The sequence below is a fragment of the Triticum dicoccoides genome, chromosome 5B (assembly GCF_002162155.2).
Source record: "Triticum dicoccoides isolate Atlit2015 ecotype Zavitan chromosome 5B, WEW_v2.0, whole genome shotgun sequence".
Taxonomy (NCBI): Eukaryota; Viridiplantae; Streptophyta; class Magnoliopsida; order Poales; family Poaceae; genus Triticum; species Triticum dicoccoides.
Genome location: NC_041389.1, coordinates 509,363,460 through 509,384,965, shown reverse-complemented (window position 1 = coordinate 509,384,965; position 21,506 = coordinate 509,363,460).

The window sequence follows — 21,506 nt, the reverse complement described above, 5'->3', positions numbered from 1 at the left end:
GGCAATTAAAGCTGAAATTAACATACCAAACGCAAATTTGAATGTGCTAAATTAAATGAAATTATAATATTTGCCAAATCTGTCACATTTATATATAATTAGTGACCACAAATGTCATTAAAGGACATTTTGATATAAGAAACATGGCTATTCGAGCGGCACTGCTACCTAGACTACTTACGCTATTCGGTGGTCGACGCCATCTAGTGGGCGCTGTCATCATCGTCATCTATGCCGGCGTCGTTGTCGGCACCGTCGCCGTTGTCCTCCCCCTCCTCCTTGGACAGGCTATCCCGCATCTACGCGTAGGGCTCAGAGTCACGAACGACAACTTGCTCTCTTCGTCTGTGAGTGTGAGGTCCCGCGCCTCGTTACATGCTTGGAGGGTTGTTAGATCGATCATGGCGTGGACCAGGCCCTCGGGCTATGTCTTCGCCTCTGGCTCGTCCGTGACGAGGTCCACGTCTTTCACCTGGACGAGGAGGCGGGCTGGGTCGGCCGTGATGGCGTTCTCCTCCTCCTTCACCTGAACGAGGGGCCTAGGTCCCACACGGTCGCCGTTAGCACCACAAGATGCGCCATCAGGACCGCCGTGTTCACCAGATCCTCCATTGCGGGAGGAGGAGCCACTAGTAGAAAACATGGCTTTGGTTCTAGTCGGATGGAAACAATAGTCCCGGTCATGTTACGAACCGGGATTAATGTGAGCATCAGTCCCGGTTTGAGCAGCTAGAACGCCGGCCGGGGCTCGGCAGGCATTAGTCCCGGTTCGATTGGGACCTTTAGTCCCGAGCACAACCCATTTAGTCATGGTTGGTGTCTCTAACCGGGACTAAAGGTATGTCTTCAGTCCCGGTTTTAGACATGAATTGGGACTACAAATTTGCATAAATATACCCTCGCTCCTACCTGCCCTCTCCTCCGTTTTTCCTCACAAAAGGTGAGAGGCGCGTGCTACTTTGTTCTCCCTTCCTATGAACATCAGGTGTTTGATGAAATGCTTGAGAGCATGATGCCAATTGAGTTCACACAAAACAAACATGATATGAGGTGCCTGAGCCACACTTAAGCTTTCTCCTCCATCTTCTCCTATGTTCTTCCTCCAAGCCCGTCCCCATTCCAGTCCTCACCGCTGTCAATCGCCCGCACTGATCTTGTCGCCGGCATCATCATGGTGAGCCTCTTGTTCTTATATTTTTAAAAGAAAAAAAATTCTTACTTGTATGATTTAGATAGCTACCTGTATAATTTTCTTAATTGTATTATTGTTTGTTATTATATAGTGTCATTGTTTTGGTATCCTCCCTCGTCGGCTCTCGTCCGGTCTATGATTCGGATGTGGTATATTATCTTCTATAACTATTTGTTTCATTTAGGGTTTATGAAAATTGTGCCAACAAACTTGACATAGATGTTTTTATCTAGGAGGTATGTGAACCAAAAATTCCAACACACCCTCTTGTCGAGAGGCTAAATTTAGTTGAAAAAGAAAAAAAATGGAAAGATAAATTGAAAAGAATTGAAGAAGAGAAGATGGAAATGGAGTTGCATGTTGCCGATGTCTCCGATGTACACAAGATCTAGATGGATGCAATGCGCTTGAAGATTAGAAATACTAGAATATATGCCATTGATAAAGAGGCTTGATATCATTATGTTGTTGGATCAATTGTTACCTTAGTTGCGATTTTGATCGCATTTGTTGTTGTATTTAAATGTTTTACATAGTTGTATGTTAGTTTCAATGTATGTTTTAACTAGATGCTCTAGATAGTTGTATGTTGTTTTATGAGAACTATGTATGCACTTTATGTACTTATTTGTTCAATAATAACATTTGATCACTACTGTACTTTGGTTTTAGTGTGATGGTGAACTTGTATTAATTTGGACATTTATTTATTCATGGTGTTCTGTAATGGTTTTTGATATACTTAATTATATAATGCAAGTGGATGAACCGACACTGGACGGTGACCGATGCACTTCCAAGTACATTACGGGCCTGCATAATTTTACCAATGTGGCTGAGGCAAACAATGTGAATGGTTTTATGTATTGTCCATGTGTTGTCTGTGAGAATGCAAAGTATTACTCTTCCTCGAAAACCCTTCACTTCCACCTGCTTAACTCCAGTTTCATGCCCCACTACAATTGTTGGACCAAGCACGGAGAAAGTGGGGTTATGATGGAAGACATAGAAGAAGAAGAGGATGATGACAACTATCTGAAGGAAATATGCTCTAGAGGCAATAATAAAGTTATTATTTATTTCCTCATATCATGATAAATGTTTATTATTCATGCTAGAATTTTATTAACCGGAAACATGATACATGTGTGAATACATAGACAAACTTAAATGTCACTAGTATGCCTCTACTTGACTAGCTCATTAATCAAAGATGGTTATGTTTCCTAACCATAGACATGAGTTGTCATTTGATCAACAGGATCACATCATTAGGAGAATGATGTGATTGACATGACCCATTCCGTTAGCTTAGCACTTGATCGTTTAGTATGTTGCTATTGCTTTCTTCATGACTTATACATGTTCCTACAACTATGAGATTATGCAACTCCCGTTTACCAGAGGAACACTTTGTGTGCTACCAAACATCACAACATAACTGGGTGATTATAAAGGAGCTCTACAGGTGTCTCCAAAGGTACATGTTGAGTTGGCGTATTTCGAGATTAGGTTTTGTCACTCCGATTGTCGGAGAGGTATCTCTGGGCCCTCTCGGTAATGCACATCACTATAAGCTTGCATGCAATGTAACTAATGAGTTAGTCATAGAATGATGCATTATGTAACAAGTAAAGAGACTTGCCGGTAACGAGATTGAACTAGGTATTGAGATAGCGATGATCAAATCTCGGGCAAGTAACATACCGATGACAAAGGGAACAACGTATGTTATTATGCGGTTTGACCGATAAAGATCTTCGTAGAATATGTAGGAGCCAATATGGGCATCCAGGTTCCACTATTGGTTATTGACCAGAGAGATGTCTCGGTCATGTCTACATAGTTCTCGAACCCGTAGGGTCCGCACGCTTAACATTCGTTGACGACATAGTATTATATGAGTTATGTATGTTGGTAACTGAATGTTGTTCGGAGTCCCGAATGAAATTACGAACATGACGAGGAACTCCAGAATGGTCTGGAGATGAAGTTTAATATATGGGATAATGTTGTTTGGTCTCCGGAAGGGTTCCGAAATTCACCGGAAGGGGTTCCGGATGTTTCCCGAAATGTTTGGGTACGAGAACACGTTATTTGGGCCAAAGGGGAAAGCCCACAAGGTTTTTGGAAAGCGCAAAAGGATGTTTTGCAGAGTCCAGGGGCCAGACGCCAGGGTCCCTGGCGTCTGGGTCCAGACGCCGGGAACCCTGGCGTCTGGCCCTGGAGTCCCAGAAGGACTCTTGCCTTTCGGGTGAAACCGACTTTGTGGAGGATTTTACTCCAAGTTTCGACCCCAAGGCTCAACATATAAATAGAGGGGCAAGGCCAGCACCAAAGACACATCAAGAATACCAAGCCGTGTGTCGGCAACCCCGTCCCCTCTAGTTTATCCTCCGTCATAGTTTCCGTAGTGCTCAGGCGAAGCCCTGTGGAGATTGTTCTTCGCCAACACCGTCACCACGTCGTCGTGCCGCCGGAACTCATCTACTACTTCGCCCGTCTTGCTGGATCAAGAAGGCGATGACGTCATCGAGCTAAACGTGTGCAGAACTCGGAGGTGCCGTGTGTTCGGTACTTGGATTGGTCGGATCGTGAAGACGTACGACTACATCAACCACATTGATAAATGCTTCCGCTTAGCGATCTTCAAGGGTATGAAGATACACTCTCCCTCTCGTTGCTATGCATCACCATGATCTTGTGTGTGCGTAGGATTTTTTTTGAAATTACCACGTTCCCCAACAGTGGCATCCGAGCCAGGTTTTATGCGTAGATGTTTATGCGTGAGTAGAACACAAGTGAGTTGTGGGCGATACAAGTCATACTGCTTACCAGCATGTCATACTTTGGTTCGGCGGTATTGTTGGATGAAGCGGCCCGGACCGACATTACGCGTACCCTTATGCGAGACTGGTTCTACCGACGTGCTTTGCACATAGGTGGCTGGCGGGTGTCTGTTTCTCCAACTTTAGTTAAACCGAGTGTGGCTACGCCCGGTCCTTGTGAAGGTTAAAACAACACTAACTTGACGAACTATCATTGTGGTTTTGATGCGTAGGTAAGAACGGTTCTTGCTCAGCCCGTAGCAGCCACGTAAAATTTGCAACAACAAAGTAGAGGACGTCTAACTTGTTTTTGCAGGGCATGTTGTGATGTGATATGGTCAAGACGTGATGCCATATTTTATTGTATGAGATGATCATGTTTTGTAACCGAAGTTATCGGCAACTGGCAGGAGCCATATGGTTGTTGCTTTATTGTATGAAATGCAAACGCCCTGTAAATGCTTTACTTTATCACTAAGCGGTAGCGATAGTCGTAGAAGCAATAGATGGCGTAAATGACAACGATGCTATGATGGAGATCAAGGTGTCACGCCGATGACGATGGTGATCACGACGGTGCTTCGGAGATGGAGATCACAAGCACAAGATGATGATGGCCATATCATATCACTTATATTGATTGCATGTGATGTTTATCCTTTATGCATCTTATCTTACTTTGATTGACGGTAGCATTTTAAGATGACCTCTCACCAATTATCAAGAAGTGTTCTCCCTGAGTATGCACCGTTGTGAAAGTTCTTCGTGCTGAGACACCACGTGATGATCCGGTGTGATAAGCTCTACATTCAAATACAACGGGTGCAAAACAGTTGCACACGTGGAATACTAAGGTTAAACTTGACGAGCCTAGCATATACGGATATGGCCTCGGAACACGGAGACCGAAAGGTCGAACGTGAATCATATAGTAGATATGATCAACATAGTGATGTTCACCATTGAAAACTACTCCATCTGACGTGATGATCGGACATGGTTTAGTTGATTTGGATCACGTGATCACTTAGATGACTAGAGAGATGTCTGTCTAAGTGGGAATTCTTAAGTAATATGATTAATTGAACTTAAATTTATCATGAACTTTGTACCTGATAGTATTTTGCTTGTCTATGTTTGTTGTAGATAGATGGTTCATGCTGTTGTTCCGTTTGATTTTAATGCGTTCCTTGAGAAAGCTAAGTTGAAAGATGATGGTAGAAATTACACGGACTGGGTCCGTAACTTGAGGATTATACTCATTGCTGCGCAGAAGAATTACGTCCTGGAAGCACCGCTGGGTGCCAGGCCTGCTGCAGATGCAACTGACGACGTTAAGAACGTCTGGCAGAGCAAAGCTGATGACTACTCGATAGTTTAGTGTGCCATGCTTTACGGCTTAGAACCGGGACTTCAACGACGTTTTGAACGTCATGGAGCATATGAGATGTTCCAGGAGTTGAAGTTAATATTTTAGGCAAATGCCCGGATTGAGAGACATGAAGTCTCCAATAAGTTCTATAGCTGTAAGATGGAGGAGAATAGTTCTGTCAGTGAACATATACTCAAAATGTCTGGGTATAATAATCACTTGATTCAACTGGGAGTTAATCTTCCTGATGATAGTGTCATTGACAGAATTCTTCAATCACTGCCACCAAGCTACAAGAGCTTCGTGATGAACTATAATATGCAAAGGATGGACAAGACTATTCCCGAGCTCTTCGCAATGCTAAAGGCTGCGGAGGTAGAAATCAAGAAGGAGCATCAAGTGTTGATGGTCAATAAGACCACCAGTTTCAAGAAAAAGGGTAAAGGGAAGAAGAAGGGGAACTTCAAGAAGAATAGCAAGCAAGTTGCTGCTCAATAGAAGAAACCCAAATCTGGACCTAAGCCTGAGACTGAGTGCTTCTACTGCAAGCAGACTAGACACTGGAAGTGGAACTGCCCCAAGTATTTGGCGAATAAGAAGGATGGCAAGGTGAACAAAGGTATATGTGATATACATGTTATTGATGTGTACCTTACTAATGCTCGCAGTAGCACCTGGGTATTTGATACTAGTTTTGTTGCTAATATTTGCAACTCGAAACAGGGACTAAGGATTAAGCGAGGATTGGCTAAGGACGAGGTGACGATGCGCGTAGGAAATGGTTCCAAAGTCGATGTGATCGCAGTCGGCACGCTACCTCTACATCTACCATCGGGATTAGTTTTAGACCTGAATAATTGTTATTTGGTGCCAGTGTTGAGCATGAACATTATATCTGGATCTTGTTTGATGCGAGACGGTTATTCATTTAAATCGGAGAATAATGGTTGTTCTATTTATATGAGTAATATCTTTTATGGCCATGCACCCTTGAAGAGTGGTCTATTTTTATTAAATCTCGATAGTAGTGATACACATATTCATAATGTTGAAGCCAAAAGATGCAGAGTTGATAATGATAGTGCAACTTATTTGTGGCACTGCCGTTTGGGTCATATTTGTGTAAAGCGCATGAAGAAACTCCATACCTATGGACTTTTGGAATCACTTGATTATGAATCACTTGGTACTTGCAAACCGTGCCTCATGGGCAAGATGACTAAAATGCCGTTCTCCGAAACTATGGAGCGAGCAACTGAATTGTTGGAAATCATACATACTGATGTATGTGGTCCAATGAATATTGAGGCTCGCGGCGGGTATCGTTATTTTCTCACCTTCACAGATGATTTGAGCAGATATGGGTATATCTACTTGATGAAACACAAGTCTGAAACATTTGAAAAGTTCAAAGAATTTCAGAGTGAAGTGGAAAATCATCGTAACAAGAAAATAAAATTTCTATGATCTGATCGTGGAGGAGAATATTTGAGTTACGAGTTTGGTTTACATTTGAAGCAATGCGGAATAGTTTTGCAACTCACGCCACCCGGAACACCACAACGAAATGGTGTGTCCGAACGTCATAATCATACTTTAGTAGATATGGTGTGATCTATGATGTCTCTTACTGATTTACCGCTATCATTTTGGGGTTATGCTTTAGAGACGGCCGCATTCACGTTAAATAGGGCACCATCAAAATCCATGCCTTATGAACTGTGGTTTGGCAAGAAGCCAAAGTTGTCGTTTCTGAAAGTTTGGGGCTGCGATGCTTATGTGAAGAAACTTCAACCAGATAAGCTCGAACCCAAATCGGAGAAATGTGTCATCATAGGATACCCAAAAGAGACTATTGGGTACACCTTCTATCACAGATCTGAGGGCAAGATTTTTGTTGCTAAATTCGGATCCTTTCTAGAGAAGGAGTTTCTCTCGAAAGAAGTGAGTGGGAGGAAAGTATAACTTGATGAGGTAACTTTACCTGCTCCCTTATTGGAAAGTAGTTCATCACAAGAACCGGTTCCTGTGACAACTACACCAATCAGTGAGGAAGCTAATTATAATGATCATGAAACTTCAGATCAAGTTACTACCAAACCTCGTAGGTCAACCTGAGTAAGATCCGCACTAGAGTGGTACGGTAATCCTATTCTGGAAGTCATGTTACTTGACCATGGCGAACCTACGAACTATGAGAAAGCGATGATAAGCCCAGATTTCGCAAAATGGCTTGAGGCCATGAAATCTGAGATGGGATCCATGTATGAGAACAAAGTATGGACTTTGGTTGACTTGCCCGATGATCGGCAAGCCATCGAGAATAAATGGATCTTCAAGAAGAAGACTGACGTTGATGGTAATGTAACTGTCTAGAAAGCTCAACTTGTTGCGAAAGGTTTTCGACAAGTTCAAGGGGTTGACTACGATGAGATTTTCTCACCCGTAGTGATGCTTAAGTCTATCCGAATCATGTTAGCAATTGCCGCATTTTATGATTATGAAATATGGCAAATGGATGTCAAAACTGCATTCCTAAATGGATTTCTGGAAGAAGAGTTGTATGTGATGCAACCGGAAGGTTTTGTCGATCCAAAAGGTGCTAACAAAGTGTGCAAGCTCCAGCGATCCATTCATGGACTGGTGCAAGCCTCTCGGAGTTGGAATAAACGCTTTGATAGTGTGATCAAAGCATATAGTTTTATACAGACTTTTGGAGAAGCCTGTATTTACAAGAAAGTGAGTGGGAGCTCTGTAGCATTTCTGATATTATATGTAGATGACATATTATTAATTGGAAATGATATAAAATTTCTGGATAGCATAAAGGGATACTTGAATAAAAGTTTTTCGATGAAAGACCTCGGTGAAGCTGCTTACATATTGGGCATCAAGATCTATAGAGATAGATCAAGACGCTTAATTGGACTTTCACAATGCACATACCTTGATAAAGTTTTGAAAAAGTTCAAAATGGATCAGGCAAAGAAAGGGTTCTTGCCTGTATTACAAGGGGTGAAGTTGAGTCAGACTCAATGCCTGACCACAGCAGAAGATAGACAGAAAATGAAAGATGTTCCCTATGCTTCAGCCATAGGCTCTATCATGTATGCAATGCTGTGTACCAGACCTGATGTATGCTTAGCAATAAGTTTAGCAGGGAGGTACCAAAGTAATCCAGGAGTGGATCATTGGACAGCGGTCAAGAATATCCTGAAATACCTAAAAAGGACTAAGGATATGTTTCTCGTTTATGGAGGTGACAAAGAGCTAGTCATGAATGGTTACGTCGATGCAAGCTTTGACACTGATCCGGACGATTCTAAATCACAAACCGGATACGTGTTTATATTGAACGGTGGAGCTGTCAGTTGGTGCAGTTCTAAATAAAGCGTCATGGTGGGATCTACATGCGAAGCGGAGTACATAGCTGCTTCAGAAGTAGCAAATGAAGGAGTCTGGATGAAATAGTTCATTTCCGATCTAGGACCAATGAAGATCTTTTGTGACAATACTGGTGCAATTGCCTTGGCAAAGGAATCCAGATTTCACAAGAGGACCAAGCACATCAAGAGACGCTTCAATTCCATCCGGGACCAAGTCCAGGTGGGAGACATAGAGATTTTCAAGATACATACGAATCTGAGTGTTGCAGACCCGTTGACTAAGCCTCTTCCACGAGCAAAACATGATCAGCACCAAGACTCCATGGGTTTTAGAATCATTATTGTATAATCTAGATTATTGACTAGTGCAAGTGGGAGACTAAAGGAAATATGCCCTAGAGGCAATAATAAAGTTATTATTTATTTCCTCATATCATGATAAATGTTTATTATTCATGCTAGAATTGTATTAACCGGAAACATGATACATGTGTGAATACATAGACAAACTTAAATGTCACAAGTATGCCTCTACTTGTCTAGCTCATTAATCAAAGATGGTTATGTTTCCTAACCATAGACATGAGTTGTCATTTGATTAACGGGATCACATCATTAGGAGAATGATGTGATTGACATGACCCATTCTGTTAACTTAGCACTTGATCGTTTAGTATGTTGCTATTGCTTTCTTCATGACTTATACATGTTCCTACAACTATGAGATTATGCAACTCCCGTTTACCGGAGAAACACTTTGTGTGCTACCAAACATCACAACATAACTGGGTGATTATAAAGGAGCTCTACAGGTGTGTCCAAAGGTACATGTTGAGTTGGCGTATTTCGAGATTAGGTTTTGTCACTCCGATTGTCGGAGAGGTATCTCTGGGCCCTCTCAGTAATGCACATCACTATAAGCCTTGCAAGCAATGTAACTAATGAGTTAGTTACGGAATGATGCATTGCGTAACGAGTAAAGAGACTAGCCGATAACGAGATTGAACTAGGTATTGAGATACCGATGATCGAATCTCGGGCAAGTAACATACCGATGGCAAAGGGAACAACGTATGTTGTTATGCGGTTTGACCGATAAAGATCTTCGTAGAATATGTAGGAGCCAATATGGGCATCCAGGTTCCGCTATTGGTTATTGACCAAAGAGATGTCTCGGTCATGTCTACATAGTTCTCGAACCCGTAGGGTCCGCACGCTTAACATTCATTGATGATATAGTATTATATGAGTTATGTATGTTGGTAACCGAATGTTGTTCGGAGTCCCGAATGAAATCACGAACATGACGAGGAACTCCGGAATGGTCCGGAGATGAAGTTTAATATATGGGACAATGTTGTTTGGTCTCCGGAAGGGTTACGGAATTCACCGGAAGGGGTTCCGGATGTTTCCCGAAATGTTTGAGTACGAGAACACGTTATTTGGGCCAAAGGGGAAAGCCCACAGGGTTTTTGGAAAGCGCAAAAAGAAGTTTTGAGGCCAGACGCCAGGGTCCCTGGCGTCTGGCCCTGGAGTCCGAGAAGGACTCTTTCCTTTTGGGTGAAACCGACTTTGTGGAGGCTTTTACTCCAAGTTTCGACACCAAGGCTCAACATATAAATAGAGGGGCAGGGCTAGCACCAAAGACACATCAAGAAACACCTAGCCGTGTGCCGGCAACCCTGTCCCTCTAGTTTATCCTCCGTCATAGTTTCCGTAGTGCTCAGGCGAAGCCCTGTGGAGATTGTTCTTCACCAACACCGTCACCACAATGCCGTGCTGCCGGAACTCATCTACTACTTCACCCGTCTTGCTGGATCGAGAAGGCGAGGACGTCATCGAGCTGAATGTGTGCAGAACTTGGAGGTGCCGTGCGTTCGGTAATTGGATCGGTCAGATCGTGAAGACGTACGACTACATCAACCGCGTTGATAAATGCTCCCGCTTAGCGATCTTCAAGGGTATGAAGATACACTCCCTCTCTCGTTGCTATGCGTCACCATGATCTTGTGTGTGCATAGGAATTTTTTTGAAATTACTACGTTCCCCAACACTATCCTATGTTCCCTGAATACAGTGATACTGCAACGGGGGAAGCTGAAGATCAAGAGGCACCAGATGTGCCCGCTGATGATCTTCTTCGGGTCATTATTGATGCATAGAGAGAATGCAAAAGTGAAAGGGAGAAGTTGAAGCTCGATCGCATGTTAGAGGGTCACAAAAACGGTTGTACCCAAATTGTGAAAATGGCAACACAAAGCTCGGTACCACACTGGAATTGCTACAATGGAAAGCAAAGAATGGTTTATCTGACAAGGGATTTGAGAAGCTACTGAAAATAATGAAGAAGAAGCTTCCAAAGGATAACGAATTGCCTGACAATACGTACGAAGCAAAGAAGGTTCTCGGCCCTCTAGGATTAGAGGTGCAGAAGATAAATGCATGCCCTAATGACTGCATCCTCTACCGCAGTGGGGAGTATGAGAATTTGAATGCATGCCAAGTATGCGGTGCATTGAAATATAAGATTAGACGAGATGACCCTAGTGATGTTGAGGGCGAGCGCCCCAGGAAGAGGGTTCCTGCCAAGGTGATGTGGTATGCTCTTATAATACCACGGTTGAAATGTCAGTTCAGAAACAAAGAGCATGCCAAGTTGTTGCGATGGCACAAAGAAGACCGTCGGATGTTGAGAGTACCCGCTGATGGGTCGCATTGGAGAAAAATCGAGAGAAAGTGGCCAGAGTTTCCAGATGATGCAAGGACCTTATGGTTTGGTATAAGTGCATATGGCATTAATCCTTTTGGGGAGCAGAGCTGCAATCATAGCACCTGTCATGTGACTCTAAGTATCTATAACCCTCCTCCTTGGTTATGCATGAAGCAGAAGTTCATTATGATGTCAGTGCTCATCCAAGGCCCTAAGCAACCCGACAACGACATTGATGTGTACCTAAGGCCATTAGTTGAAGGAGTTTTACAGCTATGGGATATCAAAGGTGTACGTGTGTGGGATGAGCACAAATAGCAGGAATTTGACCTATGAGCATTGCTGTTTTGTAACCATCAATGATTGGCCTGCTCTTAGTAACCTTTTAGGACAGACAAACAAATGATACAATGCATGCACACACTGTTTAGATGAGACCGAAAGTACATATTTGGACAAATGTAATAAGAATGTGAACCTGGGACATTGTCGATTTCTTCCGACCAAGCATGCCTTAAGAAAGAAAGGCAAGCATCAAAGCTGAGGCAGATCACTAGAAGAAGCCTGTCCCCCACTGGTGATGATATATTTGATATGGTCAAGCATTTAAAAGCAATCTTTGGAAAGGGTCCTAGCGAACAATCTGTTCGGAATGACACTGACGGGCACGCACCCATGTAAAAGAAGAAATCTATATTTTGGGATCTACCCTATTGGAAAGTCCTAGAGGTCCGCTCTGCAATCGACATGATGCATGTGACAAAGAATCTTTGCGTGAACTTGCTAGGCTTCTTGGGTGTGTATGGGAAGACAGAAGATACACCGGAGGCACGACAGGACCAACAACGTATGAACAAAAAAACATGCATCCAAAGCAGTATCAAGGTCCTGCCAGCTACGCTCTTACCAAAGCAGAGAAGGAAATCTTTTTTGAATGCCTGCTCAGTATCAAGGTCCCTTCCAGCTTCTCGTCGAATATAAAGGGAATAATAAATATGTCAGAGAAAAAATTCCAGAACCTAAAGTCTCATGACTGCCATATGATTATGACACAATTGCTTCGGTTGCATTGATGGGGCTTCTACCGGGAAATGTTCGATTAGCCATTGTGAAGCTATGTGCATTCCTCAATGAAATTTCTCAGAAGGTAATCGATCCAGAAATCCTACCAAGGTTACAGAATGATTTGGTCCAATGTCTTGTCAGTTTTGAGTTGGTGTTCCCACCATCCTTCTTCAATATTATGATGCATGTCCTAGTTCACCTAGTCGAAGAGATTGCCATTCTGGGTCCTATATTTCTACACAATATGTTCCCCTTTGAGAGGTTCATAGGAGTCTTATAGAAATATGTTCATAACCATGCTAGGCCAGAAGGAAGCATCTCCAAGGGCCATGAAACAGAGGAGGTCATTAAGTTTTGTGTTGACTTTATTCCCGACCTTAAGCCGATTGGTGTTCCTCAATCGCGACATGAGGGGAGACTAGGTGCAAAAGTCACGCTAGGACTGAAAGCAATAATATGTAGGGACTGATGTCGCTAGAAACTACGTCAATATTTCCCCAAAGAGGAAGGGATAATGCAGCACATCCAAAGTATCAATCCAGTAGGAGGACCAAGCCAGGCTATGTAAACGGTACATGTACACAACAAACAAATACTTGCAACCTGACGTGTAAGAGGGGTTGTCAATCCCTCTTGGGTAAAAGATTGGTAAATAGATATATTGGTAGATGCAAATAGAATAATGGCAAATAAAATTCAGCAAGGTATTTTTGGGTTTTTGATAATATAGATCTGAAAATAAAATATGCAAATAAAGAAAAAGGCAAATAGCGATGTACATCTGAAAGTATATGATGGGAAAATACACCAAGGGGCTGTAGATTTCACTAGTGGCTTCTCTCAAGAAAATAGCACATGGTGGGTTAACAAATTACTGTTGGGCAATTGATAGAAGATCAAATAATCATGACGATATCCAAGGCCATGATCATTATATAGGCATCACGTCCAAGATTAGTACACCGAAATGATTCTGCATCTACTACTAATACTCCACACATCGACCGCAATCCAGCATCCATCTAGTGTATTAAGTTCATGGGGAAACTGAGTAATGCAATAAGAATGGATGCATGATGTAGACAGGATCTATTCATGTAGGAATAACCCCCATCTTGTTATCCTTAATGGCAACGATATATGCGTGCCTTGCTGCCCCTTCTGTGTGGCACCCCATCTCAGAGCAACCGGTTTTCCTTGCATTGCCAGCCCAGAAACCATGTCTTCTCGCAACACACAACATCTTGGTACGGAAAACAACCGTTTTATTGATGCTAGCGGAACATTGTTCATATTATAACAACTTAGGAGGCCTAGTGGCACACACGGTGTGGCTGAACAATATGTACATTACTTAATGAACATAAGGGGGCCTCGATCATGACAACTACGCGGCAGCGGAACAACGATGAAGCGGGATTCCATAGCATAGGGACATCGATGTGAACACGATCTAGACTTGAACAACATTCCATTCCAACGAACCTTTCCTTAAATATGGCATGACATGCCAGGTCAATACATTGAATGTACTTGCAAGCTCACAACAAGCATAAACATAATGACAAACAATATCATGATATTAACCAATTTAATCATCAATGCAAAATCATGCTATGGATGTAGTGAATGAAACCTCGTGCCTCAAGTCCCATGGACTTGCTTACCAATGGGTTACCACGTAACCAACCGGTGATCTCACTCGGATCACAAAACGGACCAACCACATGGTCATCAAACGGGTTACCTCGTAACCAAACGGTGATCTTTCTCGGATCACAAACGGACCAACAACTTGGTCATCAACATCAACATGGTTTTCTGAACCATCCTCTTTCCAACAGTGCCATGTTATTAATTTAGTGTGCAAGATTTATTAAAACGTTGACCCATGGTGTGACATACTTTCGAGTGTGTCTATAATCGTGGACTCAGCTATCAATAGATTTAATACACTCTGCAGAGGTAGCGCACTGTACCCACACCAAGGAACCCATGGCCTCGCACTCCCATTCGGGTGGACCAACGACAATCTAACGGAACCCCTCCATTGCCATGACACTTTCCCGGCCACTCCGACTAACTCCCCACTGGGCTAAGTCATGGGTGGCCCCGTGTCTACCTTAGGAACCAACAGCCATTGTCGTGGCAAAACATAAACGCTCCCAAACGGGAACAAGGTACCATAACAACATCAACGGGCACACAAGGTTATGTCTACTTACCGGGCAAGGGTTGTTGGGGAACGTAGCAGAAATTCAAAAAAATCCTATGAGTCACCAAGATCTATCTATGGAGAGACTAGCAACAAGGGGAAGGAGAGTGCATCTACATACCCTTGTAGATCGCTAAGCGAAAGCGTTCAAGAGAACAGGGTTGAAGGAGTCGTACTCGTTGTGATCCAAATCACCGGAGATCCTAGTGCCGAACGGACGGCACCTTCGTGTTCAACACATGTATAGCCCGGTGACGTCTCCCATGCCTTGATCCAGCAAGGAGAGAGGGACAGGTTGAGGAAGACTCCATCCAGCAGCAGCACAACGGCGTGGTGGTGATGGAGGAGCGTGGCAATCCTGCAGGGCTTCGCCAAGCACCACGGAAGAGGAGGAGAAAGAGAGGTAGGGCTGCGCCAGGGAGAGGTGGAAACTCTTGTGTCTGCAGCCCCAAATACCTCAAGTATATATAGGGAGAGGGAGGGGGTGCGCGCCCTCTAGGGTTCCCACACCAAGGGGTGCAGAAGCCCCAAACCCATCTAGGGTGGCGGCCAAGGGGGGGAGAGGGGGAAACTTGCCCCCCAAGCAAGGTGGGGCGCCCCCTCCCCAAACCCTAGGCGCCTTGGGCCCTTGTGGGGGGGGGGGGCGCACCAGCCCACCTGGGGCTGGTCCCCTCCCACACTTGGCCCATGCAGCCCACTGGGGCTGGTGGACCCCCGGGACCCTCCCGGCGGTCCCGGTACATTACCGATAAAACCCGAAAGTTTTCCGGTGACCAAAACAAGACTTCCCATATATAAATCTTTACCTCCGGACCATTCCGGAACTCCTCGTGACGTCCGGGATCTCATCCAGGACTCCGAACAACATTCGGTAACCACATACAAACTTCCTTTATAACCCTAGCATCATCGAACCTTAAGTGTGTAGACCCTACGGGTTCGGGAACCATGCAGACATGACCGAGACGTTCTCCGGTCAATAACCAACAGCAGGATCTGGATACCCATGTTGGCTCCCCCATGTTCCACGATGATCTCATCGGATGAACCACGATGTCAAGGACTCAATCAATCCTGTATACAATTCCCTTTGTCTAGCGGTATTGTACTTGCCCGAGATTCGATCGTTGGTATCCCGATACCTTGTTCAATCTCGTTACCGGCAAGTCTCTTTACTCGTTCCGTAACACATCATCCCGTGATCAACCCCTTGGTCACATTGTGCACATTATGATGATGTCCTACGAGTGGGCCTAGAGATACCTCTCCGTTACACGGAGTGACAAATCCCAGTCTCGATTCGTGCCAACCCAACAGACACTTTCGGAGATACCCGTAGTGCACCTTTATAGCCACCCAGTTACGTTGTGATGTTTGGTACACCCAAAGCATTCCTACGGTATCCGGGAGTTGCACAATCTCATGGTCTAAGGAAATGATACTTAACATTAGAAAAGCTTTTAGCATACGAACTACATGATCTTTGTGCTAGGCTTAGGATTGGGTCTTGTCCATCACATCATTCTCCTAATGATGTGATCCTGTTATCAACGACATCCAATGTCCATGGTCAGGAAGCTGTAACCATCTATTGATTAATGAGCTAGTCAACTAGAGGCTTACTAGGGACATGGTGATGTCTATGTACCCACACATGTATCTGAGTTTCCTATCAATACAATTATAGCATGGATAATAAACGATTTATCATGAACAAGGAAATATAATAATAATAATTAATTTATTATTGCCTCTAGGGCATATTTCCAACAGTCTCCCACTTGCACTAGAGTCAATAATCTAGTTCACATCGCCATGTGATTAACATTGACAAGTCACATCGCCATGTGACCAACATCCAAAGAGTTTACTACTGTCACTAAACTAGTTCAAATCATCATGTGATTAAGACTCAATGAGTTCTGGGGTTTGATCATGTTTTGCTTGTGAGAGAGGTTTTAGTCAACGGATCTGTAACATTAAGATCTATATGTACTTTGCAAATCTCTAGGTCATATTGTAAATGTTGCTTCCACGCTCCACTTGGAGCTATTCCAAATGGTTGCTCCACTATATGTATCCGGTTTGCTACTCAGAGTCATTCGGATAGGTGTTAAAGCTTGCATCGACGTAACCCTTTACGCAGAACTCTTTATCACCTCCATAATCGAGAAACATGTCCTTATTTACTCCAAGGACAATTTTGACCGCTGTCCAATGATCCATTCCTGGATCATTCTTATACCCCTTGACTGACTCATGGCAAGACACACTTCCGGTGTGGTACACAGCATATCATACTATAGAGCCTACGTCTAAAGCATAGGGGACGACATTCGTCCTTTCTCTCTCTTCTGCCGTGGTCGAGCTTTAACTCTTAACTTCATACCTTACAACTCAGGCAAGAACTCCTTCTTTAACTGATCCATCTTGAACACCTTCAAGATCATGTCAAGGTATGTGCTCATTTGAAAGTACCATTTAGCGTTTTTGATCTATCCTCATAGATCTTGATGCTCAATGTTCAAGTAGCTTAATCCAGGTTTTCCATTGAAAAACACTTTTCAAATAACCCTATATGCATTACAGAAATTCTACATCATTTCTGATCAACAATATGCCAACAACATATACTCATCAGAAATTCTATAGTGCTCCCACTCACTTCTTTGTAAATACAAGTTTCTCATAAACTTTGTATAAACCCAAAATCTTTGATCATCTTATCAAAGTGCATATTCCAACTCCGAGATGCTTACTCCAGTCCATGGAAGGATCGCTGGAGCTAGCATACCTTTTAGCATCCTTAGGATCGACAAAACCTTTCTGATTGTATCACATACAACCTTTCCTTAGAAAACTGGTAAGGAAACTCGTTTTGACATCCATCTGCCAGATTTCATAAATGCAGCTAATGCTAACATGATTCCGACGGACTTAAGCATCACTGCGGATGAGAAAATCTCATCATAGTCAACTCCTTGAACTTGTGAAAAACTCTTCGCCACAAGTCGAGCTTCATAGACGGTGACATTACCGTCCACGTCCGTCTTCTTCTTAAAGATCCATTTATCTCAATGGCTTGCTGATCATCGGGCAAGTCCACCAAAGTCCATGCTTTGTTCTGATACATGGATCCTATCTCGGATTTCATGGCTTCTAACCATTTGTCGGAATTTGGGCCCACCATCGCTTCTCCATAGCTGGTAGATTCATTGTTGTCTAGCAACATGACCTTCAAGACAGGATTACTGTACCACTCCGAAGTAGTAAGCATCCTTGTCACCCTACGAGGTACGGTAGTGACTTGATCCGAAACTTCATGATCACTATCATAAGCTTCTACTTCAATTGGTGTAGGCGCCATAGGAACAACTTCTTGTGCCCTGCTACACACTGGTTGAAGTGACGGTTCATTAACCTCATCAAGTCTCCACCATCCTCCCACTCAACTTTCCGAGACAAACTTTTCCTCGAGAAAGGACCCGATTCAAGAAACAATCCCTATTGCTTTTGGATCTGAATTAGGAGGTATACCCAACCGTTTTGGGTGTCCTATGAAGATGCATTTTATCCGCTTTGGGTTCGAGCTTATCAACCTGAAACTTTTTCACATAAGCGTCGCAGCCCCAAACTTTTAAGAAACGACAACTTAGGTTTCTCCAAACCATAGTTCAAACGGTGTCGTCTCAACGGAATTACGTGGTTCCCTATTTGAAAGTGAATGCGGTTGTCTCTAAGGCCGAACCCATGAACGATAGTGGTAATTCGATAAGAGACATCATGGTACGCACCATATCCAATAGGGTGCAACTATGATGTTCGGACACACCATCACACTATGGTGTTCTAGGCGGTATTAATTGTGAAACAATTTCCACATTGTCTTAATTGCGTGCCAAAACTCGTAACTCAGATACTCATCTCTATGATCATATCCTAGACATTTTATCCTCTTGTCACGATGATCTTCAACTTCACTCTGAAATTACTTGAACCATTCAATAATTCAGACTTGTGTTTCATAAAGTAAATATACTTAGTATCTACTCAAATCATCCATGAAGTAAGAACATAACGATATCCACTGCGTCCTCATCACTCATTGGACTGCACACATCAAAATGTGTTACTTCCAACAAGTTGCTTTCTTGTTCCATTTTACTGAAAATGAGGCTTTCAGTCATCTTGCCCATGTGGTATGATTTGCATGTCTCAAGTGATTCAAATCAAGTGAGTCCAAACGGTCCATCTGCATGGAGTTTCTTCATGCGTATATACCAATAGACATGGTTCACATATCTCAATCTTTTCAAAAACGAGTGAGTCCAAAGATCCATCAACATGGAGCTTCTTCATGCGTTTTATACCAATATGACTTACATGGCAGTGCCACAAGTAGGTGGTACTATCATTACTATCTTATATCTTTTGGCATGAACATGTTTATCACTACGATCGAGATTCAATAAACCATTCATTTTAGGTGCAAGACCATTGAAGGTATTATTCAAATAACCAGAGTAACCATTATTCTCCTTAAATGAATAACTGTATTGCGATAGACATAATCCAATCATGTCTATGCTCAACGCAAACACCAAATAACAATTATTTAGGTTTAACACCAATCTCGATGGTAGAGAGAGCGTGCGATGCTTGATCACATCAACCTTGGAAACACTTCCAACACATATCGTCAGCTCACTTCTTATCTACCAAGTATCTAGGGTGGTTCTGCTTTAGTGTCCGTTCCTCTCATTACAGAAGCACTTAGTCTCGGGTTTGGGTTCAACCTCGGGCTTCTTCACTAGAGCAGCAGTTGTTTTGTCGTTTCATGAAGTATCCCTCCTTGCCCTTGCCCTTTTGAAACTAGTGGTTTTACTAACCATCAACAATTGATGCTCCTACTTGACTTCTACTTTTGCGGTGTCAAACATCGCGAATACTTCAAGGATCATCATATCTATCCCTGATATGTTATAGTTCATCACGAAGCTCTAGCAGCTTGGTGGGAATGACTTTGGAGAAACATCACTATCTCATCTAGAAGATCAACTCCCACTCGATTAAAGTGATTGTTGTACTCAGACAATCTGACCACAAGCTCAACGATTGAGTTTTTCTCCCTTAGTTTGCAGGCTAAGAAAATCGTCGGAGGTCTCATACCTCTTGACATGGGCACGAGCCTAAAATCCCAATTTCAGCCCTCGAAACATCTCATATGTTTCGCGACGTTCCAAAATCGTCTTCGGTGCCTCAACTCTAAACCGTTTATCATTACTGAACTATCACGTAGTTATCAAAACGTGTGTGTCAGATGTTTGCAACATCCACAGACGACGTTCGAGGTTCAGCACACTGAGCGGTGCATTAAGGACATAAGCCTTCTACGAAGCAACGAGGACAATCCTCAGTTTACGGACCCAGTCCGCATAATTGCTACTATCAACTTTCAACTAAATTTTCTCTAGGAACATATCTAAACAGTAGAACTAAAGCGCGAGCTTGCGACATAATTTGCGAAGATCTTTTGACTATGATCAGGATAATTAAGTTCATCTTATGAACTCCCACTCAGATAGACATCCCTCGAATCATCTAAGTGATTACATGATCCGAGTCAACTAGGCTATGTGCGATCATCACGTGAGATGGACTAGTCAACGTCGGTGAACAACTTCATGTTGATCGTATCTTCTACACGACTCATGCTCGACCTTTCAGTCTTCCGTGTTCCGAGGCCATGTCTGTACATGCTAGGCTTGTCAAGTAAACCTAAGTGTTTTGCGTGTGTAAATCTGGCTTACACCCATTGTATGTGAACGTTAGAATCTTTCACACCCAATCATCACGTGGTGCTTCGAAACGACGAACTTTCGCAACGGTTCACAATTAGGGGGAACACTTTCTTGAAATTTTAATGAGGGATAATCTTATTTACTACCGTCGTTCTAAGCAAATAAGATGCATAAACATGATAAACATCACATGCAATCAAAAAGTGACATGATATGGCCAATATCATTTTGCTCCTTTTGATATCCATCTTTGGGGCTCCATGATCATCATTGTCACTGGCATGACACCATGATCTCCATCATCATGATCTCCATCATCGTGTCTCCATGAAGTTGTCTCGCCAAATATTACTTCTACTACAATGGCTAACATTTAGCAATAAAGTAAGGTAATTACATGGCGTTGTTCAATGACACGCAGGTCATACAATAAATTAAGACAACTCCTATGGCTCCTGCCAGTTGTCGTACTCATCGACATGCAAGTCGTGATTCCTATTACAAGAACATGATCAATCTCATACATCACATATCATTCATCACATTCTTTTGGCCATATCACATCACATAGCATACCCTGCAAAAACAAGTTAGACGTCCTCTAATTGTTGTTTGCATGTTTTACGTGGCTGCTATGGGTTTCTAGCAACAACATTTCTTACCTATGCAAAACCACATAGTGATATGCCAATTGCTATTTACCCTTCATAAGGACCCTTTTCATCGAATCCGATCCGACTAAAGTGGGAGAGACTGGCACCTGCTAGCCACCTTATGCAACAAGTGCATGTCAGTCGGTGGAACCTGTCTCACGTAAGTGTACGTGTAAGGTCGGTCCGGGTCGCTTCATCCCACAATACCGTCGAAACAAGATTTGACTAGTAACGGTAAGCATATTGAACAAAATCAAATCCCACAACAACTTGTGTTCTACTCA